The 11,338-nt window shown below is 33.7% G+C and overlaps 1 pseudogene; it reads left to right on the forward strand.

The window, feature by feature from the left end:
• LOC110033689 overlaps window positions 1-11,338 on the forward strand; it is a 21,876-nt pseudogene that overhangs the window by 7,581 nt on the left and 2,957 nt on the right.

The following is an 11,338-nucleotide window of genomic DNA, read 5'->3' on the forward strand; positions in this document are numbered from 1 at the left end:
CCTTGAATCTTCGCAAAATAGCCCATAACCGCTCGTTCATAAGACGATGGTCTTGTGCCAAAGATGCTAGACATCAAAGGAAAATAGGAATTGGCTGGAATTTCTAGAAAGGTGAGTCCCAATTCTAGTTTTCTAAGATAGTCCATTAGGAATTTCTAGAGCTAGAATCTAGGCTCTAAGGAGGAGAATACACGACCTCACAAAAATGAGGTCAACACTCATCTCCTCATTCGGAGAAGAGTTGTGTTGAGGATGTCGCTCGGAGTGGAGTCAATGTCCTATAAGGAGGTAGCGGGTTTCAGAGTATGAGCATTGGAACGAGTGCGCCGAGTGTAGACATGGATAGTGAGATGAGGAGATGGTGCACTTACCGAATCAGGGGACTCACTTGATGGTGCACTCATAAGAACAAGGGACTCCTCCGTGGCAGGAACAATGAGGGGAACATATGAAGGAATGGGATAAGGGACAGTGTCGAAAAACTCAAGCTCCTCCTCACTTGGAGCCAAGCTAGGAAAACAGGGAACACTGTCAAAGAAGGAGACATTAACAGTTACATAGATTTTTTTAGTAGTATGATCAAGACACCGATACCCCTTTTGAGTGGCGGAGTACTCAAGGAAGATACATTTTATAGATCTGGGATCAATTTACTCCGATTGGGGCAATATTTCGAACAAAAACAATACTCCCAAAAATCTTGGGGTCTAGGTAGAGAAGATCCGATTGACAGGGAAGTATGACATCATGATGGCTAAGGGGGTTCAGAACTTGTGAATTTTAGAGGAGATTTTATTTATGAGATAAGTGACATTGAGAATGACATTATTCCAAAACCTTTTCGGGACATTGGATTGAAACATAATGGAGCAAGAAACATCGAGGAGGTGATGATTTTTTCTCTCTACTATCTCATTTTGTTGAGGCATGTCTGTACAAGAGCTACGGTGGAGGATGCCCTTACTTACAAGAATTCACTCAAAATAGAGTTGAAAAACTCATGACTATTGTTTGTCCGAAGGACCTGAATAAAAGTTTTGATTGATTTAAAATGAAGGTGTAGAAGTTTTGAACGGTGAAAATAACCTCTGATTTGTCTTTTAAAATGTAGACACACGACATCTGAGTGTGGTCTTCAATCAAATTCAGGAACCACCTCTTATTGGTGTAGCTACGAGTGCGAGAGGGTCCCCATAGATCACTGTGAATGAGAGAAAAATGAGCGGAAGGTGTGTAAATGTGTGGTGGGTAATGGAATCGATGATGTTTGGCTAACTGACATATCTCCAATTAAAATTAGAAATGTTTTTATTAGAAAACATCAATGGATATAAATTTTTTAAATATTGGAAACTAGGATGACCCAAACAACAATGCAACAACATAATAGGACATTCAATGACTCAAGATAAGCTACAACTCCTGAGGGTTGTGTCCTCACTCCCTGTGTCCTTCTCTTGGAAGTAGTAGAGTCCAACTACCCTCTTAACATTCCAATCATCCTCCGTGAACGACGATCCTGAAAAACACAACTATCGGAAGGGAAATTAGCAACACAATCAATATTATTCGTCAACTTGCTGATAAATAATAAGTTACATTGCAACAGAGAAACTTTTAAAATAGACTCAAAATTTGGACAGGTCAGTAGTACAAGTGAGTCTTTAACCCAGCAATATAACTACAATAGCCATGGTAATTCTGACAATATCTTTCCCAGAGCATGGATAATAAGTTGAGAAAACTTGGGAGCATCCAATCATGTGATATGTGACACATAAAGCAACAATTTATAGATAGAGGAGGAAAAAAGTCATCAAAGTCATAGGAAGAGTATCTCATTGGACGTGGAAGGTAGATGCACTCGCAGAGAATTGATTGGCTACAAGTAGCTTGATCAATTGCTTCATTTGTTTTTTCAGGGATTCAGAGGATTTCGGGATGTTCTGGGTAGGAGTTGGTTAAACCATGATAAATTCGGATGTCATTGTGAGACCCTTGATGGCAGAAGATTTAGATGAAAGTTTTTTTGTCGATTTACCGTGAAGCTTCCAACACTTCTCCCGAGTGTGGTTGAGTTTATGACAGTAATCACAAGTGGATATCCTGCTCGAGGGGGCATGGAATAGTTTTGAGCACGATTCAAGATCAAGGTAAACGATTCGGCTGAAGGAATAGAAGTGTCGAGCATGAGAAGTCTCCAGCTCTCTTCCTGGTGAATCTTGGTGAAGGTAGCGCTAACGGAAGGAAGAGGGTCCCGATCAAGAATGCGATCTCAAACTTTGTTAAGGTCTTTGTTAAGGCCGGCCACAAATTGGAATATGCGATCATTTTCTACCATCTTTTGGAAGAAAGGTCGGACGAAGAATCTCATGTGTAGTCGTAGTACAGATCGCATTTCATCCATAGTGCAACAAGGTTATTATAGTACCGGGTCGCGGTTCTTGATCCATGTTTTTCCTCGCAAATTTTTTTAGACAACTCATAGAGTTGGTCGGAGTTTCTTACATCTGAGTAGATATTACAGACAACCGTTTAGAGGGCACTAACTGAAGGGAGAAACATATATAAACGACCAATTGATGTTTCCATAGAGTATCAACCATGACATGATCATGGAGTTCTCCGCTTCCTTAGCTCCATATACAAGGTCAGTTTTTGGAGGTTCATGTATCGTGTCTGTGAGGTGATCGAATTTTCTGCGTCCCTTGATGAATAAAGACCCCGCTTAGGACCATTGGAGAAAGTTGTTGTCATTTAGTTTATGAGTTGTGATAAAAAATGTAATGTGAGGTTTCTTAGACATAGGAAGGCTGGTAAGCGGGACGTCCGGTGGCTGAAGAATAATCGGTTGCAGATAAAGAACAGTCAGGTAGAAGATTGTGCAGGGAGGCCTCATGACATAGAAACAAAAATTCGATTGGAATTCAAGTACATGGAGAAGAGAATCTGATTAAAATTCCTGTAGAGAGGCTTCACGACATAGAATACCACGGAAGGTTGGCTCGAGGAAACAGCAGAAAGAATTAGCAGCTGAGGAAAAACTAGCAATAGGAGGAATCAACGACAAAGGAAAAACAACGGTTGCAAGGAGGGGTATGTGGAAATCAGCGAGTGAGGAAGAACTAGCGATAGGAGGAATCAACGACAGAGGAAAAACAACTGCTGCAAGGAGGGATCTGCGGCTGCAAGGTGGCTGCCGGCAGGAAACCTGTAGGAGAAAACGTGCATGTAGCTAATGGCTAGAGTGAAATCTCTATGGTTTGAGTCATGGCTTTGATATATTTTTGAATTGGTGATCAATGCAACTTATTTCTTATTGATACAAAAATGGGTATCTAAACCCAATTACAATGGACTCAATAAAGGAAAGAAATAAAAACACAATTAAAGAAATAAAAATAGAATGAAGATAAAAAGGAAGCTACATAATGCAAAATAAGGAGAATTAATAAATAATAACGGCTATGGAAAGCCAATAAACCTAATAAATCTAATAGGAATTTTTAATTCAATATTGTTTTGTTTTGGTGCAACGTGTATTGCTTAGGATTTAAGAAGCATTATAAAGGATTATTCATGTCTCCTTGTATGGATTTTAAATGACCTTGGTTAGTTTGCATGAGAATAGGAAAAGACATGCCAAGAAATATTCTCTTGCATGGCTGTTTGTTTAGTAAAGAAGTTGTTACTTTATGCTTTAAAGTATTTTTTTGTTTTCTTGGCTTTGCATTTATTCGCATTGAGGTCTATTGTATGTAAGCTAGTTATACATTCTTCAATTTTAAATAACGCAATAAAAATTCAATTTCTTATCAACATAGCACATAGTGCATCATGCGGTGTTCACTATTTTAAAAAATAGCATAAATCATAAAAATTTACCAAAAAATTATTAATATTTAAACAATGCAAGAGAGAAAATATCCTAAATAAAAAAACCCACTTGTCACATAATGAAATATATGATTGCTTTAATATAAATGAAGGTTAACGAAAGACCATTAATTTGAAAATTTGCTCATCATGCTGAAGAAAATTATTGGATTGCAAATGAAACTATCATGCTTGTTGTGCATAGCACCGGCACAAAGTACCAAATTTTGGAGCTTAGGAAAAAAATTAGGACTACTTACAATAATTAAAAACTTAAACTTATTAGTCTAAGAATCAACTTCATAGGCCAAACTAGAATCATCTTATTTGTCATTATTGTTTTCTAAAGCATAATTTTCTTCTCCAACCTTTTCTTTTTTGTGTTTGCAGTTATGTCAGTTGATATTATGTATTCATGAAACTAAATGGCTAAAGATTGATATCTTATGTAAATTAATGGAATTAGTTGATGTTATGATTTTTAGAAAAATTAATATCTTATGTATTCAAGAAACTAAATGGGTTGGAGAAAAGGCTAGGGAGATTGATAACTTAGGTTTTAAACTTTGGTATTCTGATAAGAGTCGCACTAGAAATGATGTAGGTGTAATTATAGATAAGAGTTTGAAAGATGATGTTGTAAAAATTAATGGAGATAGTTGGAGATAAAATTATAGCTTATAAATTATCATTGATACCAAGATTTTAATATTAAAAGTGCTTATGCTCCTCAAGTAGGTTTAGATATATGGTCTAAAGTTAATTTCTGGAATGACTTAGAAGACTTAATACAAGTGATACTTCTTGAAGAAATAATTTTTATTGGAGGATATTTAAATAGACATGTCGGTAGAGTGGTAGAAGATTTCAGAAATATTCATGGTGGCTATGGTTTTGGAGTGACTAATGAAGAAGATAGAGTTATTTTAGATTTTACTTTAGTGTATGATTTTATTATTACTAATGCTTTATTCAAAAAAAGTGATGAGTATCTTATTACTTATAAGAATGGATCTAATAAAACACAAATTGATTATTTTCTTATGAGAAGAAGAGATCGTCGAGATTGTAAAGATTATAAGGTCATTCCAAGTGAGAATTTAAGTACCCAACATCATTTATTAATTCTAGATTTTAAGATGAATAGTTGTAAAATAAATAATATTATGATTCATCATCGTGAAATTAGATGGGGAACCTAAAAAACACAAATAAAATTATTTTTATGAGTAAAATTCAAGATTTCAAAATTTGGGATGTTCATGAAGAAGCAAATGCTATGTGGGATAAAGTAACAAACACTATTAAACAAACAACAAGAGATGTACTTGGATAATCAAAAGAAAAAAAATTATATAAATAAAAATAGGTTGGTGGTGGACTAATAATGTGCATGAAAAGATAAAATATAAGAAGCTTTGTTATAAAAATTAGTTTAAATGTATAAACTTAGGAAACTGGAATAGAATTAGAAAAATTATCAAACGATTCGCAGGGAGTCTAAAAGAACAATCTGTGACACTAAAAATTCTGCTTTTAATGATCTTAGAATAGATTAGATACTAAGAAAGGTGAAAAATATATGTATAAATTAGCCAAACAAAGAGAAAATAAAAGTAAAGATTTAACTCAAGCTTTTCTTAGAAAAAGATATTCAACATAGGTGGATGAGTTATTTTGATAAACTTTTTAATGAAGTTTCTGAAAATACTATTGACCTTAGTAATCTTAATATTGTTAATAATAATAAAATATTTTATTTTTACCGTCGCATTAATAAAAAAGAAGTTGAGGAGGGTTTAAAGAAAACTAAGGGTGGAAAGTCTGTAGGACCTAATGATATCCCAAGTGAAGTGTGAAATTATTTAGGATATTTGGAAGTTTCTTGGCTTACTAAACTCTTTAATATTATTTTAAAAACTAAAAAGATGCCTGAGGAGTGGTTGAAAAATATTTTGGTGAAAAATATTTTGGTCCCTTTTTTTAAGAATAAAGGGGATGCACAAGAGTGTTGAAAAATATTTTGGTCCCTTTCTTTAAGAATAAAGGGGATGCACAAGAGTGTGTAAATTATAGAAAAATTAAGCTGATGTGTCATACTTTAAAATTATGGGAGAGGGTAATTAAACGTAGGTTAAGACATATTATAAAGATTTCTCATAATCAATTTGGATTTATGCCGGTCTACTATAGAAGCTATACATTTATTGAGAGGTTTGGAGAAGTTCAGAGATAATAAGGAGAATCTATATTTGATTTTTATTGATTTAGAAAAAGCTTACGATAAGGTTCCAAGAGATATCCTTTGGAGAGTTCTCGAGAAGAAAAGTGTTGATATGACTTATATTCAGGTCATTAAAGATATGTGTACTAGAGTTGTTGCTTGTCTTTGAACTGAAGAAGGATTGACCAAATATTTTCCTATTTTTGTTGGGTACATCAGGGATCTACTTTAAGCCCATATCTTTTAGCTTTAGTTATGGATGGTCTTATTGGACATCTACAGGAGGATGTACCTTGGTGTATGCGTTTTGCTGATGGTATCCTTCTCGTGGATAAGACGAGAGAAAAAACCCAGGAAAAACATGAATTATGGAGGCCTACATTGGAATCTAAAGGCCTTAATTTGAGTAGAACTAAAACTGAATACTTGGAATGCAATTTTAGTAGTAGTAGCTCTAGTGACAAAAGTTTAACTTTGGGTGATCAAATTATTAAAAGTTGTGAACAATTTGGATATTTTGGTTCTATTGTTCAAAGCGATGGTAATTTAGATGGGGATGTTAATAGTAGAATTTAAGTTGGTTGGTTGAAATGGCTTCGGGCCTTTTGTGTGATAGAAAAGTACTGTATAGACTGAAAGGAAAATTTTATAAGACGGTGGTGAGACCTGCAATGCTCTATGGCGCTGAATGTTGGCCTTTAAAAGAGAAGCATAATACTAAGTTAAGCGTTGCCGAGATAAGAATGATTAGGTGGATAAGTGGCTTTACACTTAGAGACAAAATGTGAAATGACTATGTCCGCGATATGGTTTGTGTAGCTCCTGTGACAGACAAAATTAGAGAAAGTCGCCTTAGATGGTTTGGTCACATTAAACGTCGATCATCTGATGATCTGATTAGGAGAGTAGATATTTTAAATTCGACTTATGTTAAGAAAGACAGAGGTAGACCTAGGAAGACTTGGCTTATTGTATAAAAAATGATCTTAATTTATTAAAACTAAATGAAAATATGACACTAAATAGGACACAATGGAGAAAAAGGATTCATGTAGCCGACCCCCATGTAGTGGGATTAAGGCTTTGTTGTTGTTGTTGCTGTATTTGCAGTTATGTCAGGCATAGATAGAAGTTTCTTTTCATTTCCTTTAAATTGATCTTGAATTCTGTAGATTTTTTTGTATATATAATTAGATTTCACAATGGTATTATAGTCAAAATAAAAAAAAAAAAGCAATACAAAAGTAAACTAACAAACTTGTGACTTTTAAGCCATGTGCTTTAGCACATAACATACAACAAATGTATATAGTATTCATTATTTTGTGTGTCTACTCCTCTATATGCCAACCTTAGAAGATGTGCATACTAGTATGCTATGAGTTGTAGCTAACAATATTTTGTGATATTGACAAGTATGGGTTATTATTTCCTTTTATAGGGCAATGAAGTTTGCAATTGTTTCATCTCAGAAGATTTTGATCTTGATTTATCTAGGGAGATTATTTATGAACTACATGGACCAATATTACTCTTTCTTTTTTTTTCACTTGAGATTGTATGAGGCAACAAATTGAAATCTTAATGATCAGATGATTGGGTTCTATTTTTTTACTTATGATAGGAAAGTTTGATTTTGGATGCTCGAAGGAAGCCCTCTTTTGATTTGGTGCAGCTTCAACAATCAGAGTATAGAGTTTCTCTTGGGTACTCTTTTTGTGGGAGCTTGGCGGATGAAAGAAGTTACTGTAGAGGCCATATAGATCTGTGGATGATGATGAAATTCTTAATGATCAAGCAGGAACAGATATGTGCTTTGCCTGGTTTCTTCTTGAAGGTCAATATCGAGTTAGCGCCGTTAATATATGATAAACTTATTTTGATGGTCTTTTTGGGGTTCTTCTTTGTAAGAGTTAGGTGTACTCAAGTTCTAAGGCAGGTTGTTGGGTTTCATTTATTCGCATACCATTTTTTGGCTTCTAATTAGTGGATAAGATCTTTTTGTCTTTCATTCACCAAGCTTTCATCAAGATGATACCTAAGAGAGATCCTGTATTCTTGTTATCAAATTTGCACCATGCCAAGAGAGTTTCTTGCATGCTTCTAATCACTTTCAACAATCTAGAGATATATTGATCTACATGATCGTATGCAAAAATACTAAAGACAATTGTCCAATCATAAGGTTGTCAATGTATCTCCCCACGTAACATCACATGAAGAACATCTGCAATCTACATCTCCCAAGAAATTTGAGATGAGTTTGAATTTGTTAGCACTGACAAATATTGGTTTGCATTCCCGTGTGTTGTATCAACAAATAATCTATACTTGGGCATATCCTTTCTTAATTTCATTCACAACAAGTCAAATTGTGAAATATCCTTATCAGTACATTTAGGCTTTAATAAAACCAAAACAAACTTAACTACCTTATCAAAATTTGTAAATCCATGCAATGCAATAACAAACATAAATATATAAAATAAAAAAGAAAAATTTGAAGCATCAAGTAATAACTTCTTCCCGAAAACTATGCAATAATGTTAGAGAATATTATTTGACAACTCAAGTCATTTAATGTGTGGAAATAAGAAGCATCATATGCAATGCTAATTAGTTCCTATGCAACACATGTTGCACCAAGAATAAAACCATGATGAATCAAAAAGTCGCAATAGGCAGCATATTTAAGTTGACCATCTTTACCACACTAAACAAAAACCAGGCTGATTAAGTTTCACTTTGGTTAATTTTCCTTGATTTTCAATGATAATATATTGCAATAGCTTGGTCAAGTTAGTAGGCTAGCTATGTTTAGAGCCAAAATAATGGATTAATCAGGTTAATTTCAGCTTCTTCTCTCTGAACGACAATCAGAAATGAGCTTTTTCTATGCCTTTTCATTAAAATATAGTAGGATAAGATGTCAGAAACATTTTGCTGAGATTCCATGCATCATTTAAGCTATCATCTATTCTAATTTCTGACAACTATTTATAATATATGACTTATATCTTATGTATGATTTATGAAAGCCTTTTTCTTTCTCAATTTTAATCAAAATAATTATTTACATGCACCAGGGATTGCCAATAAGGCTATTAGGGCTGGCCATGCGTTTTGGAATGTATTTTAATGTGATCTTCACATTTGATTGTTGATAACCCTAGAGGATCATAGCGATGTTATAAGTTTTTGCTTGATTTAAACTTCGAGTCACTGATCAGGTCCTCAATTGTGAGGCAAAGGTTTTTTTTTCCATCAAGAATGACTGTTTACGTAGAGCATTTTAGCAACTCCTTCACCCAAGAGCAAACCGCATAAGTTTAGTGGCTTGTAGCTAGCAATTGTTATGTATGTATTCTATTGATTTTTTGTTAGATAACATATGTTATGGTTATTATGCAAAAATAGTATGTATTAAATGTTGAAGTTATCAAGATTTTAAACTTATTGTTTCAACCTTATTTTTTATTTTTTCTTAAATGAACCAAAATATCAACTCTTACTATATATCAAGGAATATCAAGTAATTCTTTTCTTAACCATTGCTTTTCTATTTTTCTTTATGTAGTATGTTTTTAACTTTTTATATATATATATATATATATATATATATATTTTGTATTAACTATCATTTTTTCATGAAAGGGTTGGTGTAGCTCTGGTGGCAGTCAAGATTAGTGAGAGTCGTCTTAGTTGGTTTAGATTCAACGTATGTTAAGAAAGGTAGAGGTAGATCTAAAATAACTTGGGCGTGTTATTATAATCAAATTAAAATATCACACTCATTAGGACAAAATGGAGAAAAAGGATTCATATAGCCGACTCCACTTAGTGGGATAAAAGCTTGTTTTTGTTGTTGTTGTGGTACTAATTGTGATTTTCTTACACTTTATTTAATAAATACAGTTGCACTGATTTTTTTTATTGGTGTCTGATTACGAAACATGTGGATGCTATTTTCTATTCATTGTGCAATTTTGACAGAACCTCCTTTGAAGTTTGATGATGTGGATCTTCATATCCTTATTAGTCGGTGCTTTTATTCGTAAGAGGGTGCGCCTTGAATCTTGCATCTCTTCTAAGAAGCCTTTAGGCAGATGCGGGTCACCTTATTAGAATGGCTTTATCATGTAAAAACTATGTTGGCCTCAACGTAATGTTGACTTTAAGAAGCTTTTTCTTTCTGATTCTCTAAGAGTACTTTTCATATCTTAATGTGAAAGTCATGGAAGCTTTGTTGATGCTGGTGCCAAATCATAATTGCAATTTAATTTGTTAAGTATTAAAGGGTTTGTTTGGTCTGCAGTGTTCTTATTGGATATTACATGTTCTAAGGTAAAATTTATGAATACTTTATTGATGTGGGTGCCAAATCATAATTGCAATACAATCTGTGAAGTATTTTAGGAGTTTCTTGCCTGCAGCCTTCTTAGTTGATATTAGTGAGTGTAACACCAATTGCCTCAATTTCACCATAGCTTTTACTGGGCTCCATGCTCTTTGACTGTAGTAAAAGCTGATTTGGAAATCATTGTGGGCCTGCTTATATCAATCTCTTTTTAATGTTACATAGGGAGTTGACATATTTTTCATTGAATGATGAATTTCATCACCCATAAGTGCTCATTTGATTGCTTTAGGTTAAAAACACGTTTTATAATAGAGTAATTAGAATCATTCCTTCTGTTGAATGTTATTATAAATGAATTTTTTTTTAAACTTGGAAGCCCCTTTTAAATTCTTCAAAATGATGTTTATTTGTTGAAATCAGCATTGCAGGCTTCTTCTTTTTTTATTAATTTGCTATCGTTGCTTTCTTTTTCTTACTTTATGGAGATCCATTTTGATGTATACTTTTCTGCTATCGTTTTTCCAATTTTTAACTGAGCAGATTGCCATACAAGTATCTTACTGTTATTCAGTAAAAACTAGTGATTGTTACTGGTACAGCTAGTTTTATTACTGAAAATTTGATATAGTGTTACAGAAATAAAATAATATGCTACCCCTTTTAATTTTCATAACAATTTTGACATAATAAAATGTTAATTTAGTGCTATTTGGTTCATTCTGTATCAGTTCATGGCTCAGAGTATGGATTTGGGGCTCATGATTTTCCAGCAAGTGGTGTATTTGAGGTTGAACCCCGCACTTGCCCTGATTTTGTGTACAGATGCTCCATTCTTTTAGGCTATATAAACATGCCTCCCTCTGCATTTCGGGCATTCC

Source organism: Phalaenopsis equestris, unplaced genomic scaffold, assembly GCF_001263595.1.
Source record: "Phalaenopsis equestris unplaced genomic scaffold, ASM126359v1 Scaffold001256, whole genome shotgun sequence".
Classification (NCBI taxonomy): Eukaryota; Viridiplantae; Streptophyta; class Magnoliopsida; order Asparagales; family Orchidaceae; genus Phalaenopsis; species Phalaenopsis equestris.